The following is a 6,974-nucleotide window of genomic DNA, read 5'->3' as shown; positions in this document are numbered from 1 at the left end:
GGGGGGATGCGTGCGCGTGTGGCGATGGGGGGCTTCCCGCACGTGCCGCCGGCGCCGACCGACACCCGAACGGCGGCGGCAGCTCAGTAGTCGAGACTGCGGCTGGTGCGGCGGCGCAGGTGAGTGGTGCTGCTTCCCGGATGGCCTCCTCCGTACGAGGTCTGCCCCTCCTGTCACTCACGTACGCTGAGCGGCTCGCCGGACGTCGCTGTCCAGCTCTGGAAGCCATGCATGTCTTTCTTTCCTTTTTTTTTTCTTTCTGGCAATTTCTCGTCGCCGCTTCTGCTTGCTGGAATGCGACCACCATCCTCTTGTGCTTTCTGTAATCGTTGATGTCCCCGTCTTGGTCATCTTGGCCCCCTGTAGTTGCTGGAAGGCGACCACCATCCTCTTGTGCTTTCTGTAATTGTTGATGTCCCTGTCTTGGTCATCTTGGCCCTATTCTTCGAACTACGCGAGATCTGACATCCGCCTGAACGCTTTCAAGGATTGTTCGAACTACGCGAGCTCTGACGTCCGTCTGATCGCTTTAAAGGGACATTGTGACGTAAACGACGTAGTGACGTTTACGGTCGAATGGTAAAGTTGCCTTTTTGATATTATTATCGATGAATTTAGCTTAAATGGCCATTTTCTTCGTTTTGTTCGCACAACATTACGACAACCCTTCATCTTTTTACCGCTAGATGCTCTGGAGCCCAAGTCCTAGCCACAGATATTACTTCTTGTAGCATTCACATCAAACCCCGTAGTCTGCAGCGTACATATATCGGTATGTGTGATCATAAAGTACCCATAATATTTGTATCGAGAACCTGTTTACACATCGGGGCGTAGCTGGAGTGGATTCGCGCTAACTCGTTTCTTTGCGGCCTTCTCTCATTAGAGAACAGCTGGAGGCTATACAGCAGCGCATCGAATAGAAAGGCTGTGCTTAGCCGCGCCGTTGGTGTCGCGTCTGAATAAATTGCCCGTTCAGCGCATAGCATTTTCTCGCCAACGCATGTTTCGCCCTTGAAACGGAAAATGGCCTAGACACGGAAAAAGAAAGCGCCAGAGGTGCCGGGACTTCAACGAAAACACAGCGGGAGGCGTAACTCGATGTGTCGCAACCAACGCGCTCCTACGAGGGATGCCGCCCGAAGCCTCAGGGGGGCGCGTCAGCTTTTACAGCAACGCTTGCTCGCTGCAGAGCAAAAGCTTTAGCAGCTCAGGTATACTCACTCGGCAGGCACTGCCGTGCAGGTTGTTTATTTGTTCGCGTTGTTTACTTGCTTGTGCATGCATTTCATTATTTTGCTTTTTTTTAAAGAATAGGGTAATATATTGGCAAGGTTGAATTGCACGCAGCTGTGAAATATATGACTGTAGCGACAAGGTTACTGTCCAAGCCATTACGAGTGAAATATATATGTAAACAAAAAACAAACAGGAGCGATGTTTGTCAGGTGGGGCTTGGATGAAACGGTGGCGTTTAGCACGACGACAAAGTAACAGAGCTCGCTTAGCTTGTTTAGGAACTCCAATCGGTTCTGTCCTTCGTTACGTGGGAATGACATCATTCCATTTCCACGCGTTCTGGTAGTCGGAACGTCAGAATAATGCTAGAGTGAGAAAATGTCATTTGCCTGCGATGCACAACGGAAGAGAAAACGCGAGAATTTATAGTATAACAGAAAAAAGGCACCTTTTTTGGAGACGAAGTTTTCGAGAACTTTCGCCGCAGGAAAGTAACATTTTTCTCTCTCTCTCTCTCTCTCTCTCTCTCTCTCTCTCTGTTAGGTACGACTAAAAAGAAAGCGGGCAAAACTCTTCTCTCCTGATTCTACGGGTTTAAGCTTTGCATGCGCGAAGTCATGAGTGGCATGAGGATCATGTTGATTATAACGTGTTCGGCTAGGACACGTGATCTCCAGTGATTCCTGTTTGCCTGCGCTTAGCCGGTGCGAATGGCAATAACTTTACCCCGTACCGTGATTTCTCACGTCTCTATACAGCGTTCCTTCCATCCTTAAACATAACACGTTGTGTGTAATGCACCCTGGTAGTGCCTTTCACAATTAGTATAATGCCGAGTTGTGTTATGCAGTAGATACGGCTTTCGACATCAAGACCGGAGGCGCAGTCGCGCTATGCGTGCATAAGTGCATATGTGCCTAGAAGGGCATTCAAACGTCATGAACCACTTCTATAATCCGCATTGCAAAGTGAAAGCTACGCGCAAATCAGTGTTACTGGACAGTGGGCAATGAATTGTGCTTATAGTAATCAAAGAGTGAAACGCCCACTTTTCCCTTATGCGAATGTTACTCAAACGAAATGCGGTTATGAAAGCGCGAGGCCTTATGTGTGAAACAATGTAATAAAAATGTCGCTAACGTTGCACGAGCAAATCAACAGTACGGTCTGAGTAAAGAAACTTTCTAGACGTATACTGTTGAACTATCAGTGCTTCGGCAAAGGTTCAAAAGACACTACTGAGCTTCTGTGGTTTCCTTACATCCGAATTCATTGATATTTCCATTGTCAACAGAAAACAGTAACACAAAGAAATATTAGATTTGTCGATAACGCTACTTGCGATAGGAACCCATAACCCTGAATACTGGACAGAACCCTCGAAACAATGTTATTGGTCCCACCTTAACAAGCCTAGACACATTTCCCTACAAAAAAAAAAAAAAAAAAAAATCCTAATCATGCGAGATTGAACAGGCAGTTTGATGCAGTAATTCAAGCGTATCCCGGCTTTGTAACATGGAACTGAAATTACTATCGCAATGTCGACCTCATCCGGAATAATCGTGGGATTGGGTATATTGTTTTCTTTTAAAGCACAGCTTTCGCAGTGGTCCTCTGAAATTTAACCCAGTCACCCTCCAGTATATAGGCAGCAATGCAATCACTGGCCGTCTCGTCATTTTTACTCTTTTTTTATTTACTAGTCGAGGTATGGACAACGCCTTATTCGGAAGCACTGCTCGACTGTAAGCACATTTGTCTAGTTTCTTCTGTCTTTTCGAGCAATTGCGACGAACCATTTTGAAAGTACTTAACGTGTAAGGGCACATGGGCTCTCGGCGAGCCCCAGATACGACTGACCAAGTTTGTGGTAGTGATTTCAGCAGAGATAATTATAAAACCGCTATAAAAGTAAAAAAGCTAACCTGAAGTGTGGCACGTGTTCAATGCAAAATAGAACCTTTCCGCGGTCCTAGGCGAGATATTCGCGATCACCTCAGTTTCCTGCCCTCTGACTCACAACTAATCACATTAAATAAAACTTGAACCAAATGTGGAAATATGAGGTGGTAGGTTACCACCTGCATTCATAAATGGCTATGTGTCCTGGTGATCTCTCCATTTCGTTGACTCCCCGCCTCGTGTCGCTTATCGGACTCAAATTGCGGTCCCAGTTTCCGAAGGACCCGAGAATGAAGGGATCGACTACGATCTTGGCGATCCTTCAGCGTTCAATATCTTAAGTTCGCCTGCCATTTACGCTTCGTATAAACGCATCCCAAGCTCATTTTCTTTATAGTTTTACTTAGAACGTTTGCGAGCGTAAGCAAATAGTATAACAGCAGAATCAACCGTAAATTAAGAAACCGTAAGCCAACAACAAAGCTATAAGGATATGCAGAAGACCGGCTGCAGTGTTACCCGGAGGGTTTGAAGCTAACGCCTTAGGTATCTAAAACCAAGGAGAGAGAGAGAGAGAGATTCAACTTTAATGGTGCCAGCAATTCACGAGGGCGGACACAGCCTCCCTCCGCCTAGCAGACGGCCGAGATCCCCTGGGTATCAGCGTAAAACCAAGGAAAAAAGGAATTGTACAGCGGATCACACAGTGATGTTTAGAACTTGTATGTGGCCCCCAACTTGCAAATTATATCATTGTATGGCACTTTCCAGATAAATGTTCTCTTCTGCATGGGAGCCCGTAGAAAATGTAATACTCGTTCACTGCCGCTGTGGTAAGATGTTTTATGAAAAAAAAAAAAAGTTCACGCCAACGAGGTATTAGATGAGTGCCATCTGGAGGACGGAATTGCTGGTTGTTTGAGGAGTGACACAGACAGCACAAGACTGCGGGCTGTTTACGAGACAATGATGAGGTCATACAGGTGCAGGATCATTATCTCCTGTGAAACTAATGAAACACATTCCTATCTTTCTTTCCTTTATTACATGCGATTAAATAGCAGGTTGGTGCACTTAAGTGGTATTGGCCAATCCTCGCCATGAAATAATGAAATCAGTGAAATAGCGTGTTTATTATATGGTGGGATAATCGCAATTTATCATATAAAATGCTACAAAGCAATTCAGCAGAGAACCATAGTATAGCTTGGGCCGTGCTTCACCTTATAATTCTCTCCCAATGTGTCGGATAAAATGTGAAAATTTGACCACAATTACAGAATCTCAGGTTTAGTAAAGCAGAAGAAACTGTGGTGACGATCAATTTTCTAAGGCTGCCAATTACCCCCCGTTTAAGCAGATATTCTGATGAAGGCTAATAGGAACAACGTGAGTTCGCTTGAATCACGGTGCATTTCACGCACACATGCGACACCGGCAATAACGGTAGGCGCCTTCTAGCATCAACAAACGATGACTCTCGCCATCGCTTGACCGCGTTTGTTTTCCACTTGAAGCCCCGCCTTGGGCGTGCTCAGTGACCCCACCTGCTTCCGACCTTGGACTGCGACGCTGTCGGATGCGCGAGACGGCGGGTGTCGCGTGTGTAGTACGCGAGCAATTCCCGGAAACGGCACTCGTCGCAGCGCTTCGATTATCGCGGGAAGTCCGGGGCGACGCCGCGAGAGTAGGTCATCGACTGCTGGTTTGGCCGCTTTTGTACAAGGGCATCGTAACTGACAGCGGCTACCGCTGATAGCTCGTGCGGGACCCTGGACAAACGCAGGCACGTGCATAACATGGATAGCACGGGCAATGTTTAGAAAAGGCCAGGGCAACGCGTCACCCTGCTCCAAACCATGTCGCGTCTGCGCCTAGCTGCGCCAGACCAAGGTTCATGTCACTACGACACTTTTACAGCCATTTCAACATACCAATGGAATCCAGATTGCTTGCTTGATTGCTCTCCCGCAGGATTGATTGATTGACTGATTGATGGAAACGTACTCAACGTTTCGGGACAGGAAGACGTCCCCGGATTGATTAACTTAAAAAGCTTGATTAGGGACTGTTACGTGTAGCTGTTTGTTTATTCTTTATTCTAAATCTGCTTCGATTTTGAAACGTGAATTGCTATCGGAGGCATTTGTGAGAAACGTTCAGATGTGTACCGGCAACGTGGCCTTTGCATACAGATTATCACGTGCCTGTGAACGGAAGCCAGTAATTATTACGGTTAATTAACATGAATATATATGGGGCCACCAGTTCTTCGAGTTCACGTCATGTCAAATACATTATGTGCAACTACCGCCGGCATCTTGATCATAAAGCGTTTGGTGAAGGCGCCATTCTCACACTACATCTGGCATAAATGGTCGTGTCAAAATGCACGTCAATGCACAGCCCTGTCCACTGTAGACATTGCGCCCTCAGTGAGAGATCTCGGATAGCAAGCTCCTCCCAAGGAAAAACCGTAGACGCCTCCTCTGTATGGAAGCGCATGATAACAATATATTTCACGCTGCGCTGAAAAAAAAAAAGAAAAAAAGCATTAGATGTGCGGCATATGTCCCCTTCGACAAGCAGCGACAACAGCGGCAGGTCATCATTTCTCAGCGCTCATTCATCATCATCATCATCATCATCATCATCATCATCATCATCATCAGCCTATATTTATGTCCACTGCAGGACGAAGGCCTCTCCCTGTAATCTCCAATTACCCCTGTCTTGCGCTAGCTGATTCCAACTTGCGCCTGCAAATTTCCTAACTTCATCATCCCACACAAATACGATCGATATTTCGCAAATAAAGCTTACTCTACACGACAGCTGAAACTTCTTGGCAACGAAGAGTGAACGGGAAAAAAAACGCAAAGGTGATGATTACAAAAGTTTCAACGATCGCGTGTTTGAAACAATAGAGTGTTTTAGCTGAGCGCTTGCTGTACGTCCGCTCCGCTCAGTCCGGCATATGCTAGCAAATGCCACACAACCTGCTTGACGGGAACGCTATTGAACTTGCGCACAACGCTCATATCGTCAGCGGAACGAAGACCGCATCCCTCGCTCCGCTACAAAGCCGACTGAGCGGAGCGTGACAGCGTGTCTACTTGGCCTCTTCGTCGTTTTGCAGCCGAGTTGATTGCGCGTCGCTCGCGTCTCAAGCAAGACACGCTTATCAAATACGAAATCTACGTAGTTCCCTGCAGTATCTCAGAACGTGAAATCTGAGCGGAGCGGAGCGTAAGCGGCGCTCTGCTAAAACTCTCTAATGAATCCTGCGAAGGCGCAAAACGTTGGTGTGCGCGCGAAGTACCAGCAAACATGCTAACGATATGCTAACGTACGTACCTAACGAAGTTTCTATGATTCGTCAGTATCGTATAGGCTTAACAAAAACGCTAACATGCTGTCAGCTCTTCGTAAAGCACAATGACGTTCACGAAGCCTTTTTATTTTACTTTATTTATTTCCTTACCAGCCACGCAGGCGGCGTAACCGCAGCTGTGTGTCAGAGCTGATTAGCGAGCGGCGAACGTCGACCACAGGCAGCACGCTAAGGGCAATTGCGCCATTTCTAACTGTGAATAGCGCGCGTTCATACTCCCTAGCGGCCGCACTGACCGCAGCTCGATTACCAAGATAGATGGCGTTGCACTTTCAGCATGGCTGGACTTCAGTTGGTGCGCGCTGAAGTAATCGCGTGGCGCTAAAAAATAATAATAATCGAAATAAAAACAGTCGCAATATCCTGAACTCGACGCGCAGTTTTTTTTTTTTGCGTGTTCGGATATGATGGAGCACTTTCGGTGCAGCTTTAGTCA

At 46.8% G+C, this 6,974-nt stretch overlaps 1 protein-coding gene across 1 annotated transcript in view; it reads left to right on the top strand.

Annotated features, from left to right (window-relative positions):
• LOC119456908 (uncharacterized) overlaps positions 1–6,974 on the top strand; it is a 114,769-nt gene continuing 107,795 nt past the window's right edge. The window contains 1 exon segment of the mRNA XM_049669128.1: positions 1–119. The gene's annotated coding sequence lies outside the window, so the exon portion shown is untranslated.

Source organism: Dermacentor silvarum, chromosome 6 (assembly GCF_013339745.2).
Source record: "Dermacentor silvarum isolate Dsil-2018 chromosome 6, BIME_Dsil_1.4, whole genome shotgun sequence".
NCBI lineage: Eukaryota > Metazoa > Arthropoda > Arachnida > Ixodida > Ixodidae > Dermacentor > Dermacentor silvarum.
The sequence above is the reverse complement of the archived record's forward strand: the minus strand, read 5'-3'. Positions and strand labels throughout refer to the sequence as shown.